This window comes from Sus scrofa, chromosome 15 (genome assembly GCF_054392235.1).
Source record: "Sus scrofa isolate SSC_HxYL_T2T_F1_AM1 chromosome 15, Sscrofa_HxYL_maternal_Yorkshire_Landrace_v2.0, whole genome shotgun sequence".
NCBI lineage: Eukaryota > Metazoa > Chordata > Mammalia > Artiodactyla > Suidae > Sus > Sus scrofa.
In genome coordinates this window covers 142,550,655-142,565,762 of record NC_139397.1, presented here as the reverse complement: position 1 = coordinate 142,565,762, position 15,108 = coordinate 142,550,655, and the positions used below count along the sequence as shown (strand labels likewise).

Here is a 15,108-nt window from a genome sequence, read left to right as displayed (position 1 = left end):
AAAACTGGCACCCCTGAGGAAACTGGATGTTACAAATGATGAAGAGGTTAGCTAGTTCTGCCTTTAATTCCAGCTATTGCATTCCTTTCTTAAGCTATAAGCTGAGACTGCAACCCCTTGTGCCATCCAGTCCTGCTCACTTAATTCTTTAAGCTGGATTCAAATATGGTTCTGGAGCCTCTCACTCTCACACTTCTTGTTCGTCCAAATGCTGCTATTTTATTCTGAATCATAAGCCTTCTTCTTCTTTTTTTTCTTGTTAAGGCCATACCCGCGGCATATGCCAGTTCCAAGGCTCAGGGTTGAATCGGAGCTACAGCTGCCAGCCTACACCACAGCCACAGCAATGCCAGATCCTTAACCCACTGAGCGGGGCCAGGGATCAAACCCGCTTCCTCGTGGATACTAGTAGGGTTCTTAACCCCCTGAACCACAATGGGAACTCCCCGAAGCCTTCTTTTGGAGATGTTTGTGTCTTAGCAAATACCCCCTACAACATTTGGCCCTTGGGGTGGGCCAGGCTTGAGTTTACTTCCTTTTATATTTAAGATGAAAATGAATGAAGAAAAATATTTAAGGAGAGGCTGTGATTTCTGCTTCATCTGTAGTCTAGATCCCCCGCCACAGAGGAGCGGGTCCAGGGGGAAAGCCTCCCTCCCCAGCCCTGAAGGCTGTGAAGGAGCTGGGCTCCTGCCCCTGCCTGCCTTGTTTCTCGCCTTTCCCTACTGTCTGTCATTTCTCTTTTCCTCCATTTCTGGGCTGGGCCGACCTCTCACAGCATTATTTTTAGTTCTCCTACGAAAACACTGACTTGTTTCTCCCGTGGTTTCTTTTTCCCTTTACCAAGGAGGTGCGATGATTTTTCTGCTTGTGCGTTCAAGGGCGTCGGGAACATTGTGTGCTGGGGTTTAACCCCTTGCATTTCCCCCAGGTCCTTTGTTCAGCTGCTCATGAACTCTTAATTTTTTCCAGGCTTGTGTGTTTTGTCCAGACTGCAGCTTTTCTGGAGCTTGGCCGGCCTCTTTGTTTGGGGGAAGCTTATTGCTTCACAGGGAGACCATCTGACAGTTGTTATCTGGGACCTGAGAGACAGAACCGCCAGCGATGGGAGCCAGAGGCAGGGATGAGCTGTCCTTCGCACGGACCTCCCAGCTCCCCAGCCCCCGCCACCATCTGGGACCACCCGAGGAAAGGGACGGTGTGACACCGAATGTTCACGGAGGATGGACCATGTCTCCACCCACCAAGGCCGGCCGGCTCTGTCCTTGAGCCCCTGACATGGTCTGTATGGATGTCTGCTCTGTAGTCTCCCTCCCCGCTTCCTTGCTTCCTCCCTCCCTCTCTCTCCCCTCCTGTCTTCCTTCCTTCCTTCCCTTTATTTCTACCTTTCACAACCATCTGTGGGTGGGTGGGCTGCTGGGTACCATCTCCGCAGGAGTCAAGCACAATGGCAGATGGGAGACTGAGCACAAGCCAGTGGACCAAGTCTTCAAGGTAGTGCCCAGTCATGTGGGCGCTGCATCAAGGCCATCCCCCCCCCACCCTGGGACTGCCCCCCTCTCTTCACACCCTCTCCCTCTCCAGCCTTCCTTCCCTCACCCTGCTCTCAGTGGCTTCCTCAACTCTGAGCCACGTTGACTCTCCCTCCTCCCCAGATGCTCTGGCTTCAGAACTTCTCATGGGTGCCTCCGTCTTACCCTGCTTTGAGCCCACACACTCCCTTCCCAGAGACCCCTTTGTCTATCTCCCCCCTGCCACCTCTGTTACATATTTTTGTTTCAGTTTCTTCACGGCCCTGACCTTCGTCTGCAATTATCCCTGGGTTTATTTTTTTGCTTGTTAACTTTCTGCCTTTCCCCATCCACAAACTCTCTTTTTCTCTACGTCGCCCCCAATGCCGCCCACATAATTTGTCTTTAATAAATACCTATGGGATGAATGGAGGAATAAACATTCTAGTATGGACATAAGAAATACAAAAATGAAGTTCCTGCCATGGCTCAGCGCTAATGAACCTGGTATGCATGAGGATGTGGGTTCAATCCCTGGCCTCACTCCGTGGATTAAGGATCCGGCATTGCTGTGAGCTGTGCTGTAGGTTGCAGACGCGGCTCGGATCTGGTGTTTCTATGGCTGTGGCCGGCAGCTACACATCCGATTCCACCCCTAGCCTGGGAACTACCATATGCCAGGGGTGCAGCCCTAAAAAGCCAAAAAAACCCAAACCAAACCAAACCAAAACCCATCATAAATAATGATAATAGTAATGATTGACTTCTGGGGGTATTTTATGAGCACTGTGTTTTATGTATACTATCTCCAATCTTCAAAACAATTGTGAGAGAGTACTACTTTTAAACTTTGCCCAAAAAAAGGAGGTTCTCTAGAGTTGGTATTTTCCCAAGGCCACCCACCTTGTGAGGGAAGGACCTGGGATCCATCCTGAGACAGGTCTGCCTCTAAAGCCAGCAGTGGTTTTTTCCTCTTGACCGTCATGTTTCATACATGCAAACAACGAAAACACAAGCCAGAAAGAGATAAGGTCCATGAGAAGTACAGATAAAATATCACGGGAATTCGAAGAAGGAAGAAGTGGCCTCTGGATGAGGGCAACGAGAAAGGGTTGGGACAAAGTGATTTTGTATTTCTGTACCTCTGCCCCTGAAGACTCATGGGAGGGAGGTGGGAGAATTTGCACAGTTGGAGGTGGAATATGAAACCCCAGAGTCCGTTGAAGGAAAACACCAGAAAGCTACTCTCTGTGTGTGTGTGTGTGTGTGTGTGTGTGTTTGAGATAGTGGAGAGTAGAAAGGTGAGAATGGTAACAGGAGTGTAAATTCTATTCTGAGAAAGTAAGTAGTTGCAGGAAGGCGTATTGCCTTCTTTTATCCTCTTCTAACTTGGATTCTTCTTTAAGACGAAATTACCCATCTGTATCTTTTAGAGGAAGAGCTTCCTCTAAACATGTATAATCCCATATTTCTGTTTAAGCAGACCTCGCTATTTATCTGCTGGAAAAAAATGTACTTTCCTATCGAGTCACATTTTAATGTCAGATGTAGGCTAAATGTTCCCAGGCCTGTCTAGCCTGGGAGGGGGAGAGGGGGTCATATGTGGCCACTTTACCACTTAAACCCACATGTTCATGAGTCAGTGTCTCTGTCTACTCGAGTAGGATTTATATCCTCTGCAAAGCCTCTGTCCAAACTGCCCTTGAGTCGTCAAGGAAGGCACTTGGGCTGCGTTCACAGGAGTCCTCCCTGCTGGCACTGCTTTGCCTTCTCTCTGCTGCCGGAGTCTGTAGTCTCCACAGGCTCTTGGACTCTGTGTTTTGGACCAAGCCCCCTGCCTGGGACTCCAAACCAGAGTCCTTCGTTTCCAAATTGGCTGCCTTCCTATGCGTCCTCCAGGCAGTGGAGTGTCACAGGACAGGGACAAAGGCCTCCTCTCTTCTGAGAGCTAAGACCCGTGGGGGAGGGCTGGGAACCAGAATCGAAAGCACAGCCAAAGGACTGGCATCGTAATAGATTGCATTTAGATTGATACCGATATGTTGTCATGGAACTGAATGTGCATGTTATAAATCCTGGTGACGTCCCGGTGACAGTGAGAGTATAATGAAATGGGGGTCAAGTGCATCCACTGATCTCCTGATCTCTCAGATGAAGAGGCAAACTTTATAATTTATAGCTGATAAAGCAAAGAGGGGAAGTAAAATTGTATTTAAAGTATAAAGAGGGAGTACCTGTTGTGGCACAGTGGAAACGAATCTGACTAGTATCCATGAGGACACAGGTTTGATCCCTGGCCTCGCTCAGTGGGTTAAGGATCTGGCATTGCCATGAGCTGCAGTGTAGGCCGGCAGCTACAGCTCCAATTAGACCCCTAGCCTGGGAACTTCCATATGCCACAGGTGCGGGCCTAAAAAGAAAGAAAGAAAGAAAATTATAAAGATAAATATAAAACTGAATAATGGAGGAGGGAGCCAGGATAATAATTCTGATCTACTGGTTGCCTTGATGATAAACCACAACTATATCACAGTTTAACAGGATAAAGAGTGTAACTGGGAACAAGAATCTAACAGTTTTGAGTCTATGTAAGCCTAAGAATGTAGTATCAACATGCACAAAGAAAAAATTCCAATACGAGATACAGGCAGAAATACTTCCTAGGAAGAGACTTTTTGTGCATTCTCTTAGCCCGTGGCAGATCAAGTGAATAAAAAGCAATAAAGGCAGTAGAAGATACAGACAATCAAATTAACAGGGAGAGGTCCCATCGTGGCACAGCAGAAATGAACCCAACTAGGAACCATGAGGTTGCGAGTTCGATCCCTGGCTTTGCCCAGTGGGTTAAAGATCCGGCATTGCTGTGAGCTGTGGTGTAGTCACAGGTGAGGCTCAGATCTGGTGTGGCTGTGGCTGTGGCTGGCAGCTATAGCTCTAATTAGACCCCTAGCCTGGGACCCTCCATATGCCATGGATGTGGCCCTAAAAAGCAAAAAAAAAAAAAAAAAAAAAAAAAAAATTTAACAAGGGAAAGCTAATCAATATATATCATACTCTGTTCCATGAATACAAAGCATGAACCTGTACAAAAATCATCTCCTGAGAGTAATGGAAACAAGTTAGAAGAAAACAAAAGCAAAAGGACTATTCAAAATTGCAGAATATCAAGGAAATAATGAAAGTTAAAACCTAGATATCAGTACTTATAAACTATAAATTCTATTCTATTCGATTTACATAAAATAAAAAATGGAAACAAATTAATGAAAGAAAATAAACCAAAAGAAAGTAAAGGGAATAATTAATAAAGAAAAAACTTCTTTAAAAAAATGAACCAAAGATTTATTTTGCTTTTTTCCTCCAAAAAAGCAAAACAAAACTATTAGCTAATCTAACAAGTGAAAAAAGAAGACACAACATGAACTAATAATAGGAAAATAATCACAGAAATGGAAAGCACTGAAAGACTTTCAGGGAATATACTGTATAACTTCATAAAATTAATTTGTGAACTTGGTTGTAATGGATAATTTTTCTAGGATAACAATTTATGAAAACTGACCCCAGGATAGGTAGGAGATGGAAACACTAGAAAACAACAATACAACAAAAGCTTAAAACGCTTATATACTTGGAAAGTAAGTAATATATTATTAAAGAACTCTCAAGTTAAAAAGGAAATTATAAAGAAAAATTTTAAATATTTAGTCATGAAAGATATAAAAATACCGTAGTTCAAAATCTGTGGGACAACACATGTTCTTGTACTCAAGAGTTTATAGACGATTTATTCTTATTAACCCCAAATTAGAAACAAAGCAAATGTCCATCAAAGGTGAACAGCGACATAAATTGTGGTATATTCAATAGAATTATACTCAGGAATAAAAAGGAAAAAATTATTGGCATATGCAATGACATGAATGGATGGATCTCAAAAACATTATGCTGAGCAAAAAAATATCAGAACTAAAAAAGTACATCCTGTGTGATTTCATTTATATAAAGTCCTAGAAAAGGCAAAACTAATCTATAGTACTAGAAAACAAATTAGGGTTGCTTTGGTAAAGCATCAGAAAAGGCTGACCAAAAGAAGCATTTTGGAGGTAATGGAAATATGTGTATCTTGACTGTGGTTCCTGGGAGTTATAGATACATTAAAACTCATCAAGTTGTTCACTATTTTATTTATGTAAATTATATCTCAGTAAAGGGGATTTTTAAAATTGTGTGACAATAAAGGAGCACTTTGAAGGAATTTTGTTTTACATAAATTTACTTGGAAACAAGAACACTTCAAAAAATAAATATGCTAATCAAGTTAAGGAGTTGGAAAGGGTAACAGAGCAAATCCAAAAAAAAAAAAAAAAACAAGAAGGAAGTAAACAGCATCAACAACAAAAAATAGTAAAGATTAGCAAAAGCAAAATTCTTTGAAAATATTAATGAGATAAAAAAGACTCCTAGTAAGACTGCTAATGAAAAAAGAGAAAAGGTACAAATAAACAAAGAATTCAGAGGAAAAAAAATAAAGAATAACTATGGACATAAGGGGAAAAAATTTCAAGTACAATACTAATTTATTTGATAACAACCTTGAAAATTCAGATGAAATTATGCTTTCTGGCAAAACATGTCAAAATTGATGAAAGATAAGATAGATAGCTTGAATAGATTAGCAAGTGTCAAAGAAATTAAATTGATAGTGAAAAATATCTCAATCCTGCCCCCAAAACCACAGTCCAGATGGTTTTACATGTGTGTTTTATCAAGATTTTAAGGACAGTTCATTCTTATCTTATAGAACTAGTCGAAAAAAAGAGAAAGGAACAAAGAAAGAAGGATGGAAAATGAGCAGTTTGCCTGCCTCATTTAACCGACTAATCTTGATCCTAAAACCAGATAAAAATAATTCATAACCCACTCCCAAGAAAGTCATAAGTCTATTTCATTAAATAATGTAAATGCAAAATTTTTAAATAAAAGAGGAGTATCTTAATCCAATAATATATTTAAGACAAAATACAGTATGATTAGGGATCGTCTGTCCCAAGAATGCAAGGATGGTTCACTATTGTAAACTTTATATTTCATTACATTAACAGACTAAAGGGGAAAATACTATGTGATTATCTCAAAACATGGTAAGAAAGGTTTCGACATGTTAATACCCATTTATCATGAAGACAACCATCCTTTAAGGTTAGAAAGGAATTTCTTTAAAAGTTATGTATTGAAAATTTATAGCAAACATAAATAATGGGCAAAATTTAAGTGTGTATCTATAAACATCAGGAACTGCTGCTGTTTAACATAGAACTAGAAATTCTTGCCAATGCTGTAGGAAACCAAAAGGAAAAATAAAAAGAAAGCAGTACACATTGGTGAGAAAGAGATAAAATTGTCATTTTTTTGCTGGTGGTATAGCCACCACTATAGAAAAATAAGAGCATGGACAAATTTTTAGAACTAATAAGAGAGTTTAATAAAGTTGCTGGACATAAAGTCATCCTCTAAGAATCGATAGCAGTTCAGAACATTATCCAGCTAAAAAATGCAATGTAAAAACACCCATTCATGGTATGGCAGAAATTGACAAAACATCGTAAATCAATTATTAAAATTTTTCTTTTAAAAATCCCATTCACAATGGCAATCAAAGTATGAAGTTTCTAGGAGTTAGCCTAAACAAGAATTCCTAAGACCTTTATGGTGAAAACAGTAAAAGATATAGAAACTGTTCAGAGAAATGGAGAGATATCCATGCTCTTGGTTGGGACAAATTAGCCAAGCTGCCTGTGGGGTCTTGAACTGACTCTAGCCCCTCATACAAGCACATGCCCTAGGTTGGAGCCTGCAGGGTCACAAGGCAAGTTCCTGATTCGACAGTCTTCTTCACTCCCAGGACCTTCCCCTGTGCACCCCTTAGATAAGACCTCTGTGGAACTTACCCAAACCCTACTCTTTCTGGTTTTAATTGACCAGTCTGGTCTTAGCCCAGGTACTCTGAAGCATGCTACCCATTTCATAATAATAAAGTCATTTGCCCCAGGTCCTGTCTCTCTCTCCACTTGTACCCTGCCTTGACCTCCCCGTGTGGCCCTTTGAGATCTGTGAGTAATAAACGTCTCTATTTCAGTTTCTCCTATGGCCTTTGGTTGAATCATGGCTCACCATCCAGCACCCTAGGGCTTTACCTAACAAATGTTAACAGTTATAACAACATCATTACTGAGACTGGCAAATCCAGACTCTGCACGGGGAGCCAGTAAACTGGAGAGCCACAAAGGAGCTGCCTATGCTTCTGTTTAAGCCTGAAGGCTACTGAATTCCCTGTTGCTGAGCAGAGGTCCATCTTTAGTTCTTCTTGAGCCGTCAACTGATTGGACAAGGCCCACCCACAAGGTGGAGGGCAGTCTGTTTTACTAAAATCCACCTTTTTTTTTTTTAATGGCTGCACCTGTGGCATATGGACATTCCTGGGCTAGGGATCAGTTCAACTGGAGCGGCAGCTGAGGCCAATGCCATTGGCAACACTGGATCCAGGACACGTCTGCAACCTATACCTCAGCCTGCAGCAACACCAGATCCTTAACACACTGAGCGAGGCCAGAGACTGAACCCACATCCTCACAGGGACAACGTTGGGTCCTTATCCCTCTGAGCCACAATGGAAACTCCTCAAATCCACCAACTTAAAGGTTAATCTAATCAGAAAACCCTCTCACATAAATATCCAGAATAATGTCTGACCACACATGTGAGTACTGTGCCCAGCCAAACAGACACATAAAATTAACTCTCATCACTACTCATCCAATTAAGGTCGTTTTAGAAAAACTTGGAGAAAAGCATGTGTAGATCCATCCTAGGCATCTCAAATGAAGGTGAATTTTAAATGAATTTAGTTACATAATTACATTTCAAAGAAAAAGTATAGAGAAATACAGAAGAATATTTTTGCTACCTAGAATAGAGAAAGACTTTTTAAAGAAAATGTCACAATCAGGAGCATACACTAAAAATCCGTGAATAGGATTACATCAGAATTAAGGATTTCTAGTCAACAAAGAGCATCGTGACTCAAGTGCCTCAATCCACGACAGAATGAGGGAGGGTATTTGCCATGCCTGAGCCAAGGACTCATGTTTAGATTAGTCAGAAAACTTTTGAAAACCAAAAAGAAAAATACAGCAAGTCCAATTAGGAAGTGGGTAAAATATATGCATAGGCAGGATACAGACAAGGACACCTCAACAACTAGGTAGTATTTGAAGAGAAATAAAAATCAAAGTAACAACGGTATGCAGTGTACACTTCTTGGACTGACACTGGGTAGAAAACTAGATAATCAGTGGGGTTCGGAGAACAGAAATCCTCAGGTTGAGCTGGTGGGAGTGTAGGCTGCTCAGCCGTCTTGGTCGGATTCAATAGCCACGCTATGATTAGGACGGCCACCAGATGAACGCTCACATAGGAGCTGGTGCGAGGATATGAACTGCAGAGCTGCTGGTGATGGCAGGAGAGCCGGGTGTCTGTCGCCAGAAGAGTTGAGATGTACAATCAAGAGGGTTCACACCTTGGAGTTTATCACACCCGTGAGAAGCAGTGGATTCCCGGGAGTTCCCATTGTGGCTCAGTGGTAAAGAACCCGACGAGTATCCATGAGGATGCTGGTTCTATCCTTGGCCTTGCTCAGTGGGTTAAGGATCTGCTGCTGCCAGAAGCTGTGGTGTAGGTTGCAGACAGGTATCAGATCTGTTGTTGCTGTGGCTGTGGTGTAGGCCAGCAGCTGCAGCTCTGATTCATCCCTTTGCCCAGGAACTTCCATATGCCACAGTTTCGGCTCTTAAGAAAGAAAGAAAGAAACAGTGCTTGAGAAAAAAAGTAGCAAAGGGAATGGGACATATGAGTCGGCCCTCTGTATCCATTGGTCCTACTTCTGTGGATGCTTAAGTGCGACTGTACTGTGCCATTTTACACCAAGAATTTGAGGGTCATCAGATCTTGGTATCCAGGCAGGTCCTGAAACCAATACCCCTTGGATCCCGTGGAAAGACTGTAGCACAACAGCATTTATGGAAATCATGGAATGCATGTGCATAGAAACACAATGCACAGTTTGCAAGGATATATTTTTTAGAAAGATGTTTGGAACACATGTTAGAATGGTTGCCTGTCTGAGGGGGAAGGGCAAGGGAGGGAATGTGGGGATGAAAAGAAAGACTCTGAAAGAATAAATACAAAGGGCCTTGTGAAACCAGTGATAATAATGTGCCATGAACTGAAGTGTCCGATAAGCCTAACCTTCTGTTCCTAACGCTTAAAAAAACAAAACAAAACTGGAATATAAACCAGACAAACAGCATAAACAAAACAGAGAAGTTTGTGAAAGCGAAACCTTGGAAAGCCCCAGGCCCAGATGGTTTCACAGAGAAGTTCTACCCAATTGTTAAGGAGCAGATAACGCCGATGTTACTTAGGCTGGTCCAGAGCAGACAAGGGGAGAGCTTCTAAATGAGCTTTATGAGGCCGGGATAATACTGTCCTCACAACGCAACAAAGACAGCACAAAAAGAAAGCCATGAACGATATGACATGGCTATCAAGGCAAAACGCCTAAATAAAATACTAGCAGGCACACTCCAACAACACATGAAAAAAAAAAAAAAATTCCCCTTAGTGAAGGGTTTATTGTAGGGAGGTAAGGATGATTTTAAAACAGGAAGTTTAACTTAATCTAGCACATCAGTAGCTGAAACTATAGAGGTCATTTGTCCTGATATATGTGGAAAAGGCATTTGATAATTTTTTTTGTTGTCATTTTTTTTAGGGCTGCACGCATGGCATAAGGAGGTGCCCAGGCTAGGGGTTGAGTTGGGGCTGCAGCCACTGGCCTATACCACAGCCACAGCAACGCAGGATCTGGCATTTGATAATATTTAATATTTATTTTCTTAAACTGGAAAAGGCACTTTAACAGAATAGAAAGGACTGAACCCAAAAACTTTATAGAGTTATCAACAGGATTAGTTATGTCAAATGTGATGCATATACACAATGAAATGCTCTGAGCCTGTAAGAGAAAATGAGGAAAATCCTTATTTTAGATGTAGAAAGATCTCCTCTGCATAGTGTTAAGTGAAAAAAGCAAAATGCTCCAGAGCAAATATTATATATTATATGTAGGTAGGAGAGAATAAATATTTGTGTTGCTTTACATATATAAATTTATAAACAACATCCATAAGGATAAAAAGGAAGTGAGATTAAGTTACTGGTGTGTGTGCACACGAGTGTGTTGGAGGGACAGAGTTGGAATCAAATGGGTGACGGAAGTTATGTTGTTGTTTTTTTTTTTTTTTTTTTTTTGGTCTTTTTAGGGCTGCACCCATGGCATATGGAGGTTTCCAGGCTAGGGGTCCAATCAGAGCTGTAGCCACCGGCCTTCGCCAGAGCCACAGCTACAAGGGATCTGAGCCACATCTGCGACTTACACCTCAGCTCATGGCAACACCAGATCCCCAGCCTACTGAGAGAGGGCAGGGATTGAACCTGGGTCCTCATGGATGCTACTCAGACTCGTTTCCACTGAGCCACGATGGGAACTCCAGGAAGGTTTTTTATAGTGTACACTTTTGTACTTTTTGTTATTTGAGTTCAATAATCTATTACCTATACAAAATATCAGACAGATAACCTGAGAAAGAAATTTAAAATTTGTGCTGCGATGATTACATGTGCTCTCACTGTAAGTGACAATCCTTCCAATGGTGCTTTCAGGTAGTCTAGGATCAAACTGAAAATAAATGAATGTCCCCATTGTTTTGGAAGTGTAACCATCAGTTTTTAAAATCTGAAGTGGACTTTATTTTTTAATTTTTTTTTTAATTTTTTGTCTTTTTTTTTGCCATTTCTTGGGCCGCTCCTGCAGCATATGGAGGTTCCCAGGCTGGGGGTCGAATCAGAGCTGTAGCCACCGGCCTATGCCAGAGCCACAGCAACACGGGATCCGAGCTGCGTCTGCAACCTACACCACAGCTCATGGCAGCGCCGGATCCTTAACCCACTGAGCAAGGGCAGGGACCGAACCCTCAACCTCATGGTTCCTAGTCAGATTCATTAACCACTGAGCCACGATGGGAACTCCTGAAGTGGACTTTAATAATCATCTGATGAAGTCCAAACACCTCATTTGCCAAGTGAGAAAAGCAAAACCCAGAAGAGTTAAGTGGTCTCATTTACCTACTGTCAGAGTTAGTGAGAACTAAGGCATCAGGCATTTTCCTATTGATTCCCTGGCAACTTTAGTTAGTGTTTGCAGGATTCGTTTTAGGCTATTTTCTTATGTAGGTAGCTTTTCCTCAGTATTAATTGTGTAATAACTACCTGATGTTTCTTCTAAGTTCATTTTCTCCCAATGGGGATTTAGGTCCTTGAAATTCATGGTCAAAGCTGAATGACAACTAAATTCATTTTTATATGAAATGTTTTTCCTTGGGGTTCTGTTCTGGCATTATGTATCACATGCAAAAGGGATTTTAAATCCAGGAGCGAAAAATTTTCAGAAGTTTGGGGACCCTGTGCAAGCTTTCTCTTTTTGGTTATGTAAACAATAATAAATAATAAAGCTAACATTTATTGGGTTACCTCTATAAGCAAGGAACTGAGTTAAGTGTTCTACCTGCATTAATTCATTCAATCTTCATAACAAATCTATGAGACAGACACAGTCATGAAACCCATTTTACAGGGGAGGAAACTGAGGCTTTACAGAGGTTAAATCACTCAGGTTCACACAATTGGTCAGCAGTGAAACTGAGTTGCCTACATAGAAAGTCTAATGCCAAAATGACATCCTTTATTATTTTTTGGGTGCCTCTGTCAAAAGGTTTTTTCTTGGAGTGCCTGTCATGGCTCAGCAGTTAACAAAACCAAGTAGTATCCATGAGCACCCGGGTTCGATTCCTGGCCTTGCTCAGTGGGTTAAGGATCTGGTGTTGCCAGGAGCTGTGGTGTAGGTTGCAGATGTGGTTCAGATCCAGCACTGTGGGGTAGGCTGGCAGCTGCAGTTCTGATTTGACCCCTAGCCTGGGAACTTCCATATACCACCGATATGGCCCAAACAAACAAAGAAAAAAAACCAAAAAAAAAAAAAAAAAAAAAAAAAAGGGAAAAGAAAGAAAAAAAAGGTTTTTTTCCAAAAATATATCTCTATCTCTAGTTTCCTCCTCTATTTCTCCTCTCACATCCACTGAGTTGACATGTCTTCTATTTACATTTTCATGAATGCACTGAGCTCTGATGGCGGTGTACTAATTCATTTAAGAAGAAACCAGAATCTTGCAAGGTTATATCTCTTTGTCAAGCCCCTACACTTTGGCAAGAACAACATGAGGGATAATATTTTAACATGTGCCTAAGGTAGCTTATGACTACCTTAACCCTGTAAGTAACATATTCATCTGTCATAGTTTTTTTCTTAGACAAATTAGTTATTGAGTGTTAAAACTCAAGTGTATTAAAAGTTATGCATTATGACTTTTAAAGAAATGCTGCTTGCTTTGCTTTTATTTTATTTAATTCATTTATTAGTTAATTAACCCACAGAATCTCTTTAACCTCCACATCTTCCAGGAAATGTTTCCTACTAAGGATTTTAGGGTGTTTTTTTTAGTACATAAGGATGATTTATAATGTACACTCTGATAACTATTCTAATTTTTATAACAAATATTTTAAAGAGCTTAAAATATTTTTCTTTAATGGCTTAGATGTTTTTGGCCACCTCTTATTTACAAAAATATAATTGTTTTCTTATGTAGCAGGATGCTGAGTTTGTGGGTTTAATGTAAAGATACAACAAATGCTCATGCCATGTACAAAAACCAACACAAAAAGGACCAAAGACCTTAATATAACAGATAATTGATAAAACTCTTAAAACATAGATGTAAATCTTCATGACCTTGGACTAGGCAATGGTTTCTTAGCTATGATACCTAACACACAAGCAAAGAAAGAAACAAAAAAAGATGAACTGGATTCCATCAAAATTAAAAATCTTTATGACTCAAAGAATACTCTCAAGAAAGTGGAAAGACAACCCTCCATAGGGGAGAAAATATTTGCACATCATACGTATGTCTGCTAACAGTCTGGTATTGAGTATATAAGTATAAAAAGAGGAGTTACCCAACTCAAAAATAGGCAAAGAATTTGAATAGCTATTTCACTAAAAGAGATATACAAATGGTTGATAAGCAGATGAAAAGATGGTCAACACCATTAGTCATTGGGGAAATGAATCAAAATCACAGGGAGATACCATTCCATACCCCCTAGTGTGGCTGTAATAAAAAAAAGACAGACAATCACAAATGCTGACAAGCATGCAGAGAAATCAGACCCTCATACTTTAAGAATTGCAGAATGGTGTAGCAATTGGAAAAACAGACTGGCAGTTTCTCAAAAGAGTCACCATAGAGTTACTACATCACCCAGCATTTCCACTCAAGCATAAACCCAAGGAAACTGAAAACATCTCTCCACGTGAAAACTTGTACATTTCATTCATAATAGCCAATAAATGAAAAAAACCTAAATGCCCATCACCTGATGAACGGATAAACAAAACATGGCGTCTCTTTACAATGGTATTTTCCAGCCATAACAAGGCATGAGATACGGATGTGCGCTACAGCATGGGTGAAAATATTAGGCTAAGTGAAAGAAGCCACATATTGTTTAATTTCATGTATGTGAAATGTCCAGAACAGGCAAGTTTATGGAGATAGAAAGTAGATTAATAGTTTCCAGGGAGGTGGAGCGTGAGAAATGATGCTAATGGATACGGGGTTCCTTTTGGGGGGGATGGCGATGTTTTGGAAATAGATAGTGGGGATGAATGCACAACCTCATGCATATGCCAACACCCACTGAACTGTACAATTTAAACGAGTACGTTCTCTGGTTTATAAATTATGATGTTTGAAAAAAGATGCAATAAAGGTCAGATCCCAAATATACCTATTATCCTGTCATCTGCATATTTCAAAAAGGTATTCTAAAACCAGGTGTATCTCTTTCCCAAGTGGCTCTCAACTTGAGGAAGGCTATAAAGGAGTCAAGAACATGGGAATTAGGAGGTGGTTTGTCAGGAGGTATTTTATGGCGAGAGCTTTGCTGGAAACCCCAATCCTCCATGGACCGGGGTGCAAGGTACATCCCCCTTTGAGCTAAGTCTAACCTCACTCAGAGAGCTATGTCCCAACAAGGCTGGGTACCATGGTCAGGTGCCTGGCACAAACCTAACAAACAAAAGTGCCACAGAGCATGGATTACATCTGGAAACTCCTGACCCGGCCCTCTGATGACTCCAGACGCCACTTGTGGAAGGGGCTGACAGGGATGGAGCCAGATCTGACAAAGAAGCCTCTGCTCCTCACAATTTATATCCAGAGAGTCCCAGGAGCATGTATCCAACGAACCCATAAATGCTCCCACCCGCAAGAAAAAGTGTCAGCTTAATGCACCTCATGGTCCCAGAGGACACGGCTGGGACCGTTTTAGGACAGCACTAAGCAGGTCAGAACGT

The 15,108-nt window shown here is 41.0% G+C and overlaps 1 long non-coding RNA gene across 1 annotated transcript in view; it reads left to right on the top strand.

Moving 5' to 3' along the window:
- Positions 1-1,100: 1,100 nt before the first annotated feature.
- LOC106506385 (uncharacterized) overlaps positions 1,101-15,108 on the top strand; it is a 43,287-nt gene continuing 29,279 nt past the window's right edge. The window contains exon 1 of the long non-coding RNA XR_001301650.3: positions 1,101-1,281. This is a non-coding gene — a long non-coding RNA (uncharacterized LOC106506385). The remainder of the gene's footprint in view (positions 1,282-15,108) is intronic.